This window comes from Pseudocercospora fijiensis (genome assembly GCF_000340215.1).
Source record: "Pseudocercospora fijiensis CIRAD86 unplaced genomic scaffold MYCFIscaffold_1, whole genome shotgun sequence".
Lineage (NCBI taxonomy): Eukaryota > Fungi > Ascomycota > Dothideomycetes > Mycosphaerellales > Mycosphaerellaceae > Pseudocercospora > Pseudocercospora fijiensis.
In genome coordinates, this window is record NW_006921532.1 from 2,812,651 (window position 1) to 2,830,131 (window position 17,481).

Below are 17,481 nucleotides of genomic sequence, written 5' to 3' on the forward strand. Positions count from 1 at the left end.
AATAGTTTGATTAATAGTTTGATTAATAGTTTGATTAATAGTTTAATCAATAGTTTGATTAATAGTTTGATTAATAGTTTGATTAATAGTTTGATTAATAGTTTGATAAATAGTTCGATTAATAGTTTAATTAGTAGTTTAAGAAGAAGTTCGATTACTAGTAATAGTTTAATTTAAAACGTAATTAGTAGTTTAATTAATAGTCTAATTAATAGTTTAAGTAATTAAACCGTTTAATTAGTAGTTTAATTAGTAGTTTGATTAATAGTTTACTTAGTAGTTCGATTACTAGTTTTAGTCTAACGGAAGTTCTAACTAGTATTTTATTAGTAGCTAGTAAAGGACGGAAACTAATACTACTACTACTACTAGTAGTAATAGTATAGGCAACCGAGGGTAATATAACCTATAGCAATATAGGCAGCTATATTTAGCAAGATAGGATAACGAGACTGCCGCTTAGGCTAGTAACTAGAGCCCTATAATATAGGCATTATAGAAGTATAATATAAACAATATGCTATACGAGGTTAATAATCTATCTACTCTATAGAAGGAGGCCTCTTATATAGGCTTAAAACTAGCCTATAGGTATAGGGCCGGTTACTAGCTAATATCCCTCCTTTTCTTCGTATCTAACTAGACACGTTTTATAAGGCACGCTTAAAACAAACATATACGCATCCTTAGCGCTCTTAGCTAAGGCCGTTTTTAGAACTCCGTAATAATACCCCCGGGGTAGCATTAATTAATAAAGGACGGAAACTAATACTACTACTACTACTAGTAGCAATAGTATAGGCAACCGAGGGTAATATAACCTGTAGCAGTATAGGCAGCTATGTTTAGCAAGATAGGATAACGAGACTGCCGCTTAGGCTAGTAACTAGAGCCCTACAATATAGGCATTATAGAAGTATAACATAAACAATATACTATACGAGGTTAATAATCTGTCTACTCTATAGAAGGAGGCCTCTTATATAGGCTTAAAACTAGCCTATAGGCATAAGGCCGGTTACTAGCTAATATCCCTCCCTTTCTTCGTATCTAACTAGACACGTTTTACAAGGCACGCTTAAAACAAACATATACGTATCCTTAGCGCTCTTAGCTAAGGCCGTTTTTAGAACTCCGTAATAATACCCCCGGGGTAGTATTAATCCTAGACACTATAATTATGCAAAAACAATTTCCTAAATAACTAATTACTATATAGACTTACTATTGCTTTAGTGCACCGTAATCCTCGCTAGCGATAACCTTATCTACTAGTCGGCTCTCGAAATCTCCTCCGGAGGCGTAGAAGCTATTAGTACCGAAGTACTATCCCTTATAGAGAGCTTAATTAACGAGGAGGTTAGTAGCCTTTTCCTTCGTAGCATTCTCCTAATCGTATAGATATTCCTTAAGTCCCTCGTTATTAAGCTAGAGGATCTATTTAACTTCGTTCTAAATAACGTAACTTAACTAAGGAATCCTACTAACTAGGGCGTCGGAGATATAGCCGAGGCCTTCGACTAAGATAGCTATAGGGAAAGCGAATAGTACGAAGGAGTTAGAGGCTAGGAGAGCGGTTAGATTACGGTACGCTTTAGCAACCTAAGAGACTATTAAGTTCTCGTAGCCCTTAACCTTAGTGCCGTTAATAACGTAAGAGTAGCCTAGGTTAATTAATATATAGTTGCTCTTAGTCTTTAGATTACTATATAGCAGGTATAGTATCTAAATAGAGACTTTATACTCCTTTAGAGGGTTAAGGATCTACTCCGCTTTGCGCCCCTTACTATTAAGCTAGCTATTAGGTGTGTAGTCGAGGTCGTCGTCGGTAAGGTACTTATTAGTAAGCTTGCCGATCTTGCTTAGTAGGACTAGGCTACGAGCCTTAAGCTTCTTAACCTAGTTCGCAAAGACCTCGGGCTAGTATATACCTTCGATAATAGTAGAGTAGCTAGTCTTATCCTTAGATATAAGGTAGACCTTAATACGTAGGTAACTAGCACCCTCGCTAGCTACGAGCTTAACTATATCTTATCCGAGACGAGCAGACTCCTTAGAAGGATAGTTTTTATAAGTACCGCTAACTTTAAAGAACTTAGTAGGCTTAGGGACGGAGATAAGCTCGTATACGTAATTAGGTCGAAGGGCGATAGCTAAGAGCTATAGGGTAGGGTGCTAGCGGACGATTTAGTTACTTATACTATAAGTTTAAAGGGCATTACGGCCTTCTTACTTAGACTTAGGTATCGTACGTATATACTAAAGGTATATTTTAAACTCCTCCTATATTAGATCGATAAGGAAAGGAAGGTATACTCTACGAGGCTCTTATAACTAACCGAAGACTTAAGGGAAGATAATATTACTAGTCTAACGAAAGCGATCGAAGGAGGTACCTTAGCTAAGAATACTAGTAACGAACTTGCTCTAGCGATCTATTAGCGTAAGGGCGCGAGTAATAGTACTAGTAGGGTTGAACGCGTAGAGTCCTAGAGATATCGGGGCGGTAATAGGGCGTCTAGGAAACTAGTTAGTATAGGCCTAATTAGCCCTAAGGGTAGCGAAGGTATCTTAATTAGCGACATTACGTCTAATCTTTAATAGGCGGCTAATAAGGACACTCGTCTTAGTACTAGTATAGAGACTATACGCCTTAGCGGCCTTCTTAATATAGCTAGTATATGTAGTAAACGGCTCTTCGCCTAGCTTACTAAGGTCGTCGTACTACTAATAGATAGATAGGGCGACAGATGCTTTGCCTATATCGCCCTTAGGAACTATATCGATCTCGGTAATAAGATATACGATAGAGTTACTCTTATAAGATCTATAGATGTTCTTAGTTAATAGTATCGGCGAGAGGCCTCTATACCTACGCTTACTAAAAGAGCCCTCGGAGGAAATAGTATCTTCTAGTAGCATATCCGGTATATTAATATCGGAGTCGCTATAGTTAGTACTAGAAGGTATAGTAGACTTCTTAGCGGCCTTCTAGAATGCCTAGCGAGCCTATAGTGCCTTCTAACGCGCTACTTCTGCCTTAGCGCGCTTATCTTAAACTTCTTAGAGGACCTTACGGTTACAGGTCGAGCGACGATCTTATACCTATATCTCTATAGCGAGCGCTAGACTAGTAGCCGTATCGGCTTCTATCTTAAGACGAAGGACCCTACGTTCGAGAATATCTACGATAGGAGCCTCTTAACCCTTAATAATAAAACCCGCACTATTAATACAATAGCCCTTCTCTTTTAGTAGATCTTTAGTAGACTAGGCGTTAAGATCTACTTCGGCAATAGCATCCTTATACCGCTTCTAGTAGGCTGTCGTAAAGTCGTTAGGTACGAAGGTTAAGTTAACTAATTGCTTACTATACTTCTTACTAGTAGTAGAGACTCGATAGATTATAGTGCGGGAAAGGTACTCTACTCCCTCGCGACGGACCGGATACTTGTTAACGAACGACGTAACCTGCTTAGTACGCTCTTATCTGTTATAGGCGAAGTTAATAAGGCTCTTTAGGAGACTACTCGGACCTCCCTACTGCTCGAAGGCTTAATTAAGGTTCGTAAAGCGTATACGAATCGTAGTACCCGCTATCTCGAGGCTATAGACAATAGGAAAGGCTTAATAAAGCTCTATATCCTAAAGAACGTCTCGCTTAAAGATACGCTTACTAATATCCTAGCGTAAGTTGTTTATACTATACGATACTAAGATAGTAGCCTTCTTAATGTTTCTATCGATAACGCGTAGTAAGGTACGAGCGGTCTTAATCTTCTTTTAGGGGTCGTCGATAGCGGTAACGATCTAGAAACAGTACTCGAGACTAGTTATAGCGACTAAGGCGCTATCGGAGGGAGCTTCGATCGGGACTAATATAGCTAAGTTAAGGGCTAGTAGGTTGCTACTACTACTAGCGCCTAGCGGATTTAGGGCACTAGAAGACATCTTAGTCGACCGGAGCGGAAAGGAGTTAGTAATAAGTTTGCAAAAACGTTCGTAGCTTGTTAATAATAATTAAAGGGTTTAGATAGAAGAAGAGGGAGAGGGTAGGCGGTAGTAAGTTAGTTAGTATTTAAGTAGAAGAAAGAGCTTAGAAAGCTCGCCTTAAATAGGGTACGAAGGTAGCGTAGTCCGTATATTCTAGTAAAGCAAACGGATAACGACTATATATAGACCCTAAAAAGTAAAGCTATATACGAGACTCCTTTATTAGTAGAGTAGGCTAAAGTTTAACAATCGATCTAGCTAATTACTAGTAGCGACTACGCGCTTTTATTAACCTCTAGCTTTCGTAGATTCTCGCGTACTCGAAATGTAACTAGTTAGTTCGAGTACCTAGTAGTAATCTATAGTAGTAAGGCTAGCGGGACTAATAATACCCCCGGGGTAGTATTAGCTTTTCTCTAGAGATGCTCGGCATCTAGGAGTAAATCGCCTAGGCCTAGCGTAGCTTATATTAGCCTATAGCACTATCGTTGTAGATATAGCATTACCTTTTATAGTAGTAGGTATATAAACGTAGCCCGTACGTTCTTCTTTCTTCTAGACACTAAGCTTAGCGGCCTAAGGTCCCTATTCCTAGAGGCTATAAGCCTAGGTTGCTACGTCTATCTAAGAGCTAGGAAGGGAGAGGAATCCTCCCTTTCTTAGTGTCCTACGTAACTAATGCTAATTAGGGCAGGAACAATTCTCTCTAATAGGGTATCTTGTTACCGTTACTACCTAAGGGTAGTTGCTAGAGACTAGGTAACTAGAGGGAAGTAGTCCTAGAAGGGTAGGGGGATTGGGTTCGGCTAGCTTCCGAATGCTACCTCCGGGGTATTATTCGGAAGTTATACCTCGTATAGTTCTTTCTAAGGAAACACAAAAGGAGTAAAGCTATAGCAATATTAAACGAAGGCAAAAGATAAAAGAGCAAAACGGTAGGTAAGGTAAAAGCAAAGGAGGGTAATAATTAAGAGTATTAATATCCGTAGGAATAGGCAGTAAGGACTAAAGCTAAAGGGTAGCGCTCTATATTAATAGCGCGGAGAATAGTTAATAGGCAAGGAAAAGCAATGTAGCGGGAAGGATAAGCAATTATTTAGTCTCGGGGTCGTTTAGCCACAATTCTAGGCGGTCTTTATCGCTAGACTAGTTAGGTTCCTTAGAGTTAGAGTTAGATAGCTAGAAGTCTAGTTTACTATTAGAATCGGAATTAATATCGGAATCAATATCGGAAACACTCTATATATAGTTAATCCGCATATAACCCTCCCTTTGTTCTTAAGTTATTCCTAATAGCTTACTAAGACGAATCTAGGGATAGGTATAGTTCTTAGGTAGAACAGGATCTAGAATAGCGGTAGGATCCTCCTCCCGATAGGTATCTAAGGTCGGTAGAGGGTCTATAGAGGCACTAACTTCCTCCTCGGTCGGCGGAGGGCGGGCAGGTTCTCGTAACTTAACGATCTTCTTTAGATTAGCCTAAGGGTAAGTGTACTTTAAGGTAGCACTATCTAGCTCCTAAAGAAGGTATACGGAACCCGAGTAAAGGACCTCCTTTACTCTATAAGGACCCTTCTACTTAAAGGCTAGCTTATAGGAGTAACTATACTCTAGTTCGGACCGGTATAGAAGGACTATATCGCTAATCTTTAGAGGTTCCTAATTAACAGCATTATAGTTATTAAAATACTGCTTAGCCTCTTCCCGAAGGCGACGTTGTCGAGCAAGACCCTCTTAAGAAGTCGTAGTTATATCCTTAAGAGCCTTAGCCCGTAGGGCAAGAAGATCTGCCCTAGTACGAACAGACCCCTAATCGTAAACGCCGTACGTGCGATAGGACAATTTAATAGGAAGAACGGCGTCCCTCCTAATTATAAGCTCCGCTAGTATAAGTCTAGTCGTATCGATAATAGTAGTTCGGTCCGCCTAGAGAAGGGCTAGGACGCAGGTAGAGATAGGAACTAATCTGTCTCTACTATTAGTTATCTTAGATAGGGCATTAATTAAAGACCGATAGCCGCGTTTAATAATAGTATTCGACTAGGGATAGTATAAGGAGATACGAACGTTCTTCGCCCTATACGAAGTAAGTAGCACTTAGACTTCTTTAGCTATATTGTTTATAGCGTTATCTAAGATAATCTCGTAAGGCGTTCCCTAGCGGTAGAATAGATCCTTAAATAGGAAGGTAGCTATATCCCGGGCATTAATAGTACCGTAGGCCTTATAGAAATAATAGGCCTCCGGCTATCGAGAAAGACCCTCTCGAATAATATATAAGCTATTATTGCGGCTAAGATAAACCCTATCGCTATACTACCGCTCCCCGACCGATTAGGTAGTAGGAATACGTAGCTCTCCTAGACGCCGGTAGCTGTTCCTAAAGTTGCACTTAGGACAGCTCTTATAGTAGCGGGAGACATTAGCCTATACGCCGTCCTACTAGTAGCGTCGACGAAGGACATCGAAGGTGCCCTCCGCCGCCCGGTAGCCGAGCTTATCGTAAACGGAGCGAAGGATTTCTTATCGGGCTACTAGATCGTTAATAATACGCTAGAGCGGTATATTAATTATAGCCTATCGCTAAAGGGTGCGATCCTTAATAAGGAACCTCCGAGAATAGCGAATAATACGACGGTATTAACTCTTTAATAGACTAGGAGCTCTCTTCGTATAGGTAAGGAAGTAGGCGATATTATAGGAGTCGTCGGAGTAGACCCTATTAAGGATATTATCCCTATCTAGTTCGTCTGCCTTAGTATCGTCCTAGTCCTTGCCGTTAGTAGTAGGGTCTTCGTTAGGCTAGTTACTAGGTTAGCCGTCGGCAGTAGGCTTAGTAATTACCGGTATAGCGTTAATATAGAAGGCAGTAAAGAAGGTGCGGTTAATAACTGCGTCGATATCCTCTTCTTCTATTATCTCGGCGATGTCTTCTTCTATAGTAGGCCTTCTAGAAAGGCTATCCGGTCTAGTATACTTCTTACTAGGAATATAGAAGACGTCGAAATTAAATAAATAGATTTAGGCAACCTACCGAGCTATCGTAGAGTTAGGCAGGTCGGAGGCTATACAGTTAAGTTAATAGACTAGCGTCTAAGTATCGACTTCTAGGCGAAAGAACACTCTAAAGAGCTAAGGTCGGAACTTCTTAAGAGCCTTATAGATACTAAGGCATTCTCGCTTGCTAGTATCGTATCGGGCCTCGATAGGTTTCTATAGACCGGACTCGTACTAGATAGGGTAACGTAAGGAGGGCTCCTTACGGTTATACTATATTAGTATCTCGCCGTAGCCTTCCCCGCTTAAGTCGATAGTAACAATTAGTAGACCTACGCCTTCTAAGTAGTTAATAGAGGTAAGCGTAGGCGCGCTAACAAGTGCCTTAGTAACCTTATCCTTAGCGGCTTAGTAAACGGAGGTCTATTTAAACTCTATATCCTTCTTAAGTAAGGCGTATAGAGGCTTATATACTAACGTAAAGTTTTCGACCTAGATATAGAAGTAGGAGACTACTCTAAGCTAGATCCGGATATCTTTCTAATAGGTAGGGTCTAGCTAGGATACAATCTTTAGGACCCGTATATTGTTAGGATAGCGGCCGTTCTTATTAGTAACAAACCCGACAATGTTTATACGCTTGTATAGGAGCTAAAGCTTTTCCCTATATACTATTAAGTTAGCCCGCTCTAAGTCGCAGAGGACACTATCGAGGTTCTAGATATGTTTAAGAAAGAACCTCCGAATACTAGGCTCTACCTCTTCGTTATTATACCTAGTTTTAGGGCCTTTAATACCGATATCGTCGAGGAAAGGCATCGTAGTATAAGAAATATAAGCCGCGAGGACTTAGTTTATAATACGTACGAACTAGGCTACTAAGTTAGTCGCCCCTTAGGGAAGGGTAGTTTGTCTATATAGTCTAAGAGGCGTTTCGAAACTAGTTAGGTCTCTACTATTAGGACAGAGAGGTATCTAGTCGTAGCCCGAGAATATATTAACTAGTAAGGCTACTATATAGTTAGTAAAGGCTTCTAAGAGCCTATTAGTCTCTAGAGGAAGATTAGCATCTCTAATCGTAACTATATTAAACTTCTAGGTAGCGTTAATTAGCCGATACTTCTTTAGTTCCCTAGGAGCTATCTTCTTCTAAACTAGGAAGTATAGATTGCGATACGAGGTATAGGAAGGCTCTAAGGTGCTAGCCTTTATACGCTACTATATTATATCCTTAACTATACCTCTTAGGCTCGGGTTTAGCTTGAACCCTAGGTAAGCCTAAGGCTTATACTCGATCGTTCGGATCCTCTATAGAGGGGCAACCTCCGGGTTAATCCTACCTAGATACGTGAAGTTATATACTAATATAGCTTTGCGGTTATATAGAAGCTCGTATAGCAAATCTAGTTTAAGATCCGAAAGCTCGATACTAGGTTTAATATTCGCTAGTCTCTCCGGCGTTAGCCTCGATCCCCTAGGAATAGTAGAGAACTTTTTAGCAATATACCTCTAGTCGTATAGACTATCCCTAGGTATTAATATCGCTTCGCGGTTAAGGCACTTTTGTCGCTAGTTAGGATTTCCGCTAGGATTAGACCTATCGGTTATATATATACTACCCTTTACGGGCTTAATCTTATTAGCTACCCTCTTATATAGGGTATATATACTAACCGCTCGTAATGCCCGAGCCCTCTCTCTTTAACGTTAGGCCCGGAGATTAGCGTAATAGAACAGCGCGTAAACTTTATTAAAAGTCTCCTTAAGTCGGTAGGTATATAGCTAGTAATCCTAATTTATAATTCCGGCGAAAACGTTAGATTCCTAATAATGCCCCTAGGATAGTATTCGATCGGCGCTCTAATTAGTTAGTTCGGATTCGGGCTCGGGTAGATCCGCTTCTAGCGGCGATAATTGCGATAGCGTTATTACCGAGATTCGTATACTAGGTTGTCGTTGCCGTATTATTATACTCGCTATCGCCTCGAGCATTCGTCTCCTTAGTATAGAGCCTAGAAACTTGCCTTAACGTATAGAGCGGCGCACCTCTAGATATAACCTATTTAAGCTATACTAACTTATAGCGCAGATTGCCGGTCTTATAACCGCGCTATAGCGTTTCCCGAAGAGCGCTTAGAAGTAGCAAGGATATCCTCGTAGGACTTGTAGCTAGTGTTTCCGATATAACTAGTAAATACGACTCGGTTACCCTTCTAGTTAGCGATAGTTCCTTCCTAAGAGCTATCGTCGTAGTTGCGCTAGATACCCCGGATTATACGAGACTATAGTCGACCTAGAATAATTAGCGTATTCGGGTTAGCGGCAATCTAGAAGGTAAAGGAGAAGCATATACCGAAAGCGTCTACTATAATATTATAGCAGGCACCTACTAGCGTAACCTCCCTATTTACTCTCTATATACTAAGGGAAATATCTCTATTTATTAGTAGTCGGAGCTATTTAGCCTAGCGCTTACTTATAATAAGTAACTCTAAACTATTATTAAGCATTACTAGCAACTACTAACTATAGCTTCCGATAGTAACTTAAATATAGATAGCGGGAACGACGGCGAAAGAACGGGTAACTGCGGAAAGGTCTATATTATTAGGGATAGAGTAAAGTTCCTTAGGTCGAGGAGGTCCTACTCGACCGATTTATTAGCTAGTAAATCGGATAGCCTTAATAGAAACTAAAACCGAAGCAGGGTCGGTATTATTACTATCCCCTCGGCCTATCTCCTTAATCCCCTCTTTGTTAGCATTATCGATAGTCTCCTAGCTCTCGTAGGTTACTAATTCGCCTTCTACTAACTCTTAGGCACCTAAAAATTTAGGAAGGAACTATAGGGAAGAGACGTCGATATAGTCCTCTCGCCCCTATTTACGTCGGAGGGCTACAAGGTCTTTTATAAAGGTAGTATCGTTAGGAATCCAGCTCTAGAATAGGTTAGTAGGCAAACCGTATACTAGAAGCTCTCCTATAGATACGTTAGACTTAAAGTCTAAGAACTATAAAGCCTAGAAGAGAGCATTTGCCTTTATATTATAAGAGTTAGTAGGCCCGGCACCGTACTTCTTTATATACCTATTAAAGCGAAAGCTCTTTAGATCGGATAACTTCCGCTTATAGGCAGGTAGGTTAGCTAGACCTAGGGTACTACTAAGGTCGGTAGTATCGTCCTCTATAGCGATATTAGGAGTCTCTAGTACCTCCGGAGTAGCTATACTAGCTCGAGTTATACGGTCTTTAGCTGTCTAGAGTGTCTTAGTCTTAGCGACTAATTCTCGCTATTTCTTAGCCTTATTAGCTGCCTGTTTCTTAAGTATCCTAGTAGGGGCTACCGTACTAGGGTGGGTAGGGTTCTACGGGCTCTTACCCTTGCCCTAGGACTAGGTTTAGGACCTTATAGCATCGTAGACATCTACGCTATTCTTAGTAACCGCGTAAACATTAGTAACTGCGTCCGGGTCCTAAGAAACAAAGTTGACTTTAATAGGCTTAGTAGTACCGTTACTACTCCGCTCCTTAACCTGTTTTGCCCTAACCTTCTAAGTTTCTCGTTTAGTAATAGCGGCGAGGGTACTGTTCCTAGTATCCTTAAACTCGATCTTGCTACTATACTTCTTTTCTAGAAGACTCCTAAGTTAAGGCAGCTTCGGGGCTCTACGATCCTACTCGAAGTTAATCTTATCGCCGGTATCGGTATAGTAGAACCGACTATTTACTTATATAACGAGCTTCCTCTTAAGAAGCTCTTTCTAGATAGGGCAGTCTAATTAAATATGTTTAAAACCGCCGTATATCTAGCACTTGCTATCTAAGTTAGAATAGATCTTCCGTATAGCGTAGACGTTAACTAAAGGGGCCTTAGGGTAGTTAGGATCGGAAACCTAGTAGACCGGTAGCATATCCTTTAGTATACTAGTATTAATAACCTCCCTAACTCGCTATAGTGCTTTCGTATTAAGGTTAAGCTAGGCTAGGGATTTAGCTAAGTCCGCAACGTCCTAAGAGTGCTTAGTAATAGTAGGAGTTATAGTCTTAGGACCGCTCTACGACTTAGGAAGGAACTTAGGTCCTCTACTTCCCGAGGCGTCGCTCTTTACCTAAGCTAGGTTATTCCTGTCCTCGCCGTAAATAAACTTCTTCGTATCGGCGGAGCTATTAATATCGTCCTTAATAGCCTCTAGGACCTCTTTATACTTCCTAAAGGTCTTAGGATTAGCTTCGCTAAGCTTATAGCGACGGAAGACACGCTTAGCCGTAGACTACGGTAACCCTTTAAGGAGCAGCCTCGTTCTTTAAGAGTTCTCGAGGTCCTACTAGTTAATGCCGTCCGCTAACTTAATAAACTCGCGGATATACTCCTTTAGGTCGTTATCTTCGGTGCGCCTCTCTATATAGAGGTTCTTAAGCTACGTACGACTGCCTTTAATACGACGGCTATCGCGATCCCGATACTCTCTTATAAAGGCCTACTTAAAGATCTCCTAGTCGGTATTAGACTTGTCGTCCTTTTCTAGACAGCTAACTAGGGTTCTAAGGGTTCGGTAAAGCTTAGTAATAGTAGTCCTCGTAAGAGACTAGACCTTATACTAGTCCGACTCCTCTTTAAGCCCGTACTCGGCTAAGTTGTCCTTAAAGCGTTCTATATACGCCGTAGCGTTCTACCCTTCGAACAAAGGGTTTCTACCGCTTCCTAGCTCTAGTAGGCGACGCCTGTTTTAACGGAGAAGCTTAGTTTGCCCTTAGATTATTTTTATAACGACGTTATAAAGAGCCTCGGGCGTAGAAGGCTCGATAGCCCCTAGGTCGATAGCGCTTATAATAACTAGTCGTCGCCTGATTTCTTCGTTAATAGGGTTAGGTAGGTTATTAGATTCCGAAGATTCCGCTAATTCGTAATACTCGCTTTTGCTAGAGCTTATTCGATTGTTATAAAGTAGTTAAAATAAAATGCTATAGGAAAGTGCTTTTAGTATATATTATAGGTTTGGTTTGTTTCAATGTTGCTATACGAGAAAGTAGTGTACTAGGCTGTTTTCTTCTAATATTACCCCTAGGGTAGTATTAGAATTTAGCCTCTTAGGGGTCGCCTAGACACTACTAGGAGCTTTAAATTAGTAAACTTTAGACAAAAGCCGCTCGGAGGAAGGAACTATAATCTCTATTTATACCTAGATCCTAGAAACTAGCCCCTTTACTAACCCTCGTTATCTCCTTTAGCTAGGTAGAGGGGCGGGAACCTTCTTTTTCTAGTAGAAGGCTAAGCACTGTCCGAACGAGGCTACGAATCCCGAAACAATCTATTCTAATTAATAGGGAAACTATCTAGGCATCCGACCTGTAATCTAGAAATTGCTATCGTATTAATAGTCTTAGCGGGGCCCGCTAAGGTCGATAGGTAATTAATCTATCTCCCCTTTTAGGCTTAGCGGTAGCTTATCTCGAGCAAGCGGTACTAAATAGGTCTTCGACCCGGAGCCGAGTCCTTAGAAACTAGCTATAGTTATAGACTAGGCCCTAAGCTATAATAGTCCTAAGGGTTTGTAGCTTTTCGGGGTTAAAGCGATGCCCTCGTTAAGAGGTTTCTCTACTTGTCGCAATAGCCCCTTAAGATACTTCGGTATCGTCCGTATCGTAGGCTCTTATCGTGCCCTCGCTTTAGTTATAGCTATTCGTGCCTAGAGACTACCTTTAACATACCTAAGCCTATTAGATATAAAGAGATAGCCCTACCTTTGGCTCTAATAAAGGACGGAAACTAACACTACTACTACTACTAGCAGTAATAGTATAGGCAACCGAGGGTAATATAACCTATAGCAATATAGGTAGCTATATTTAGCAAGATAGGATAACGAGACTGCCGCTTAGGCTAGTAACTAGAGCCCTATAATATAGGTATTATAGAAGTGTAATATAAATAACACACTACACGAGGTTGATAATCTGTCTACTCTATAGAAGGAGGCCTCTTATACAGGCTTAAAACTAGCCTACAGGTATAGGGCCGGTTACTAGCTAATACTAGTCCTTCGATAAATTATATAATTTAAAGTTTATAGTACTAAATTACTAACTTCTAAATAGAGATAGGTCGATTAGTAGGCCGATTATTAGGTCGATTAGTAGATCGATTAGTAGTTCGATTAGTAGTTTAGCTAGCAGTTCGATTAGCAGTTTAATTACTAGTAACGTTTTAATTTAAAATCTCGTTAGTAGTTTAACTAGTAGTTTAACTAGTAGCTTAACTAGTAGTTTTATTAGTCGTTTTATTAGTAATTTCAAAAATAGCTTAGTTAACTATTTAATTAATAGTTTAATTAGTAGTTCGATTGCTAGTTTTAGTTTAAGGAAAATTTTAATTAGTATTTTATTAGTAGTTTCTTTTATAAGGGTTAGAGGCTAAGTAGTAAGAATGTATATAAGACTTTAAACTAAACTAGAGGGAGCACTAAATTAATATAGCTACTATCTATATAAGACGAACTACGAAGAAAGGAAGAAGGGTACCTTAGAGGGAGAGCCCCTTCCTTAGTATCCCGCCCTACGGGCGTCTAGCGCGTCCGACGCGTAAGCGTAAGTATATATATCCTGCTTGCTAACTTCTTAGTAAACCTCTACTTTTAGGTCCTTCCCTACGCGCTAAGCGCGCGCGCGTATATCCCGCTTATCCGCTATTTCGTAGTACCTTTATCTCCTAGCTAACTTACGCGGCGCGCGTATACGAACTCGTTTAACCGCTCTTAAGTAAATATATTTCTCCTAGCTCTTCCATATCTTCCGGTTCCTTCCTACTATTCGGATTAGTCCTACGACTCTATATATCTCGCTTACTATCGTCCGTATACGCGTACGCGTAATTTAGTATAGTCCCGTCGTTTGTATATTAATATATAACGTATTGTTCTGCTATATACGGCCTCCGCGAGAGTCCCTAAGATATTACGTTATATAGCTAAATAGGCGGCTAACTAGGCGACCTGCTTCGCTAGGGGCCCCTACTACTAAGGCAACTTAAATCCGATATTACTTTATAGTATAGCGGCTAGCTTATAGGACTTGTCGGTGCTTTCTAGGCAGCTACTACAATAGTAGCCCCCTCTCGTTTTGCGTAGAGTTCCTACGACGCTAAAGGAGGTCTATATATAATAGATACTAGTATTCTTGCCCTAGTTCGGGTCGGAGACCTTAATCTAAATTCTATTTGTATACTTTCCGAAGAAAGTGTTCCGGAATAGTACCTTCTATCGTTGTATACTAGTCGGTATAATCTCGTAGGAATTCTTCGATTGCTTCGTAGGCGAAGATAATATAGCGTAGGGGTTCCTAGATTATATCTTCGTCTAAGTACCCTTCCTACTATACCTCTCCCTACGGACCGGGTAGGTTAAGGTTACCGAAGTTTGTATTACTAAAGCTCTATCCGATAATTGCCCGTACTATACCTAAGGCAGATTCCGGCTCGTCTTTAGTCTAATTAGTAGCCTCGGTAGCTTCCGGAATTAGCGGAATGTCTTCGGGGTCCGCGATTTCTCCGGCGGTTCTTAGGTTAATAACGTGTTTAACCGGGTAAATATTAAGATTCTCGAGGAGATCTAGTTCGTATACGTACGTACCGACCTTCTTTATAATTCGGAAGGGTCCTAGATTTTTCTAGTCGAGCTTTTTTAAAGGTCGGTTAGTTCTAATATACCGTAAGTCGAGGTAAACGTAATCTCCGACTTAGTAATCTAGCGCGGCGCGTCTACGCTAATTCGCGTAGTGCTCGTATACCTCCTAGGTATACCTTATCTCGTCCTAGAGCTCTTAGTAGGTCTAGGCTATTTAAAGAGCGAAAGCATCGGCGTCTCTCTCTAGATCGTTTACTAGGGGCTCTAGTTCGATTTCTACTAGTTCTATACTAGTTCGGGGGTAAAATCTAGTCGAAGCGTAGAAGGGCGTAGTCTAAGTCTTAGCTAATTCCTAATTGTTAATAGCAATTTTAATAGAAGGCGTTGATTTTAGCTAGTTATTTTAGTAGTAATTGTAGAAGTACCTAATAATTTGCTCGATCTAAGCGTTAGCCCGCTCGGTTTGTCCGTCGGTCTGCGGATAGTAAGCCGTTAAAAGGCGCGCTTAAATTTTTAGTCGTTCGTACAGGCGCTTCTAGAAACGGGCGACGAAATTCGGACCGCGATTAGATACAATTAATTTAGGTAGGCCTATATCTTTCTATACTTCTCGGTAGAAGACCTAAGCCGTATTCTTCGCGGTTAGGCTACAGGCATTTAATACCTTCTTACGTTTAGTTAGGCGGCAGACTACGACTAGTATATTTTAAAACTAAAGGCCGTTAAAGTCGGATCCTTTCGGTAGGCCTATAATAAAATCTATTAAAATGTGTTGCTAGGGCTATAGAGGGATTTTGGGAGGTTTTAGTAGCCCTTGCGGCTTACGCGTATCTACTTTTGCTCTATAGTATACTACGTAGCTTTTAACGAATCGGTCGATATCTCGGTATAGATTAGGCTAGTAGTACTACTTCCGGAGCTAAGATAATATCTTAGCTCGACTAGGATATACTATTCCGAGAGGGTTGTAGGCGGAACGTGTAATCTAATCGCGCAAATCTTCGAAGTCTAGGACGTAGAGAGCATTCCTAAACGTTATATAGGGCGCTCGGGATAGAGTTCTATAGAGCTCGTACTCTAAAAGAGAAACATTTTTATATAACTATTCTCCGTTCTATAAAGCGTAAATTAGGCCTTTAGTAAAAGCGTCTTCGGCGTACGCTATCGTAAGCTACTACTCGAGCTAAATAGGTTCGAGGAGGTTCTATACTTCTTCTTCGCTTTCCTAGTCGCTATCCGAGTTTTCCGAACTTATATCTTCGTCGTCCGAGCTATTATTATCTTCGAGGAAGGCGGGAGCGGCTATTAGTACGAAGGATACTACGAGAGGCTCCGGGCTAGTAAAGTCGTCTCCGAGGAGTTCGTATAGTTCCTAGCTTAGATTATACTCTTTTAGGATAGACTATTCTTCGCGCTACGGACCTCGATCTAAAGGCGAATCTCTATTACGCCTCGTAAGTACGTCGGCCTATAAGTTCGCTTTACTAGGCTTATACTAGATAACGAAGTTAAACCGGGAAAGAAACTTACTCTAGCGTACTTATCTATAGCTAAGGATTTTGCTCTTAAGAAAGTAGATAAGATTCTTATAGTCTAAGCTAACTTAGATCGGTAATTTAGAACTTTCGAGCTCCGGGTACTATTCTTCGAAGGCCTTAACGATTACGAGGAGTTCCTTATCGTAGATATCGTAATTATATTCTACGGAGGACATTTTCTTAGAGAGGTAGGCTATAGGTAGCTACGTATCCTCTAGGGTCGTCCGCTAAAGGAGAACGGCGCTAGTCGTACTATCGGAAGTATCGGTTTCTAGAGGGGTTTCTTTATCGAAGTCGAAGTACTATAGGATCGGTACGGTCGTAAAACTTTGCCGTAACTAGTCGAAGGCTTCTTAATAGGCTAGAGACTATTCAAATTTAACGTCTTTCCGCGTAAGTACTATAAGTAGACGGGCGATTCCGCTAAAATTCCGTATAAATCTCCGGTAGAAGTTAGCGAAACCGAGGAAGCCTTAGACTTCCTTTACGTTTCGTAGTACTCCCTAGTTTAGAACGGCTTCGATTTTGCCGGGATCTATTCGAATACCTTCTAAAGAGATAATAAGGCCGAGGAATTTTACCTCTTACTTATAGAATTCGTATTTATCGATATCGATATATAGTCCGGCCTCTTCGAGTTTCTAAAGCACTTTTTCGATATATTTGTAGTATTCGGCTTTCGTTTTACTATAAATTAAGATATTATCTATATATACCGAGACGAAGGCGTCTAAGAATTCCTTAAGCGTATCGTTAATATATAATTAGAACGTACTAGGTCTGTTATATAGTCCGAACGGTAAGACTAGGTATTCGAAAAGGCCGTAACGGGTTTAGAAGGCTATTAACTATTCGTCTCCCTCGGCAATATAGATCGCGTTAAAGGTAGCGATTACGTCGAGCTTAGTAAACTAGCGGGCTTTCGAAAGACGTTCGAGCGTTTCGTTTATAAGAGGAATTAGGTAGCGGTTCTTTTTTGTTAACGCGTTAAGGCCCCGGTAGTCTACGTAGAAGCGGAGACCTCCGCCGGGTTTCTAGGTAAATATTACTAGTACGGCTGCTTCGGAGGAACTAGGGCGGATAAAGCCCTTTTATAAGTTATCTTCTAGGTATTTCTTTAGTATAAGGAGCTTATCTCGAGATATAGAGTAGAGAGGACTATACGGCGGCGGCTTACCGTCGATTAGCTCGATTTTGTAGTCGATACTAGACTAGTACGGTAGTAGAATGTCGGCGTTCTTTTTCGAAAACTAGTAGAGTCGGTACTAATACTCCTTCGGTAGTTTCGTTCTCGGGTCCGTCGGTTCTTCGTCGAACTTTCGGATAGCCTTCTC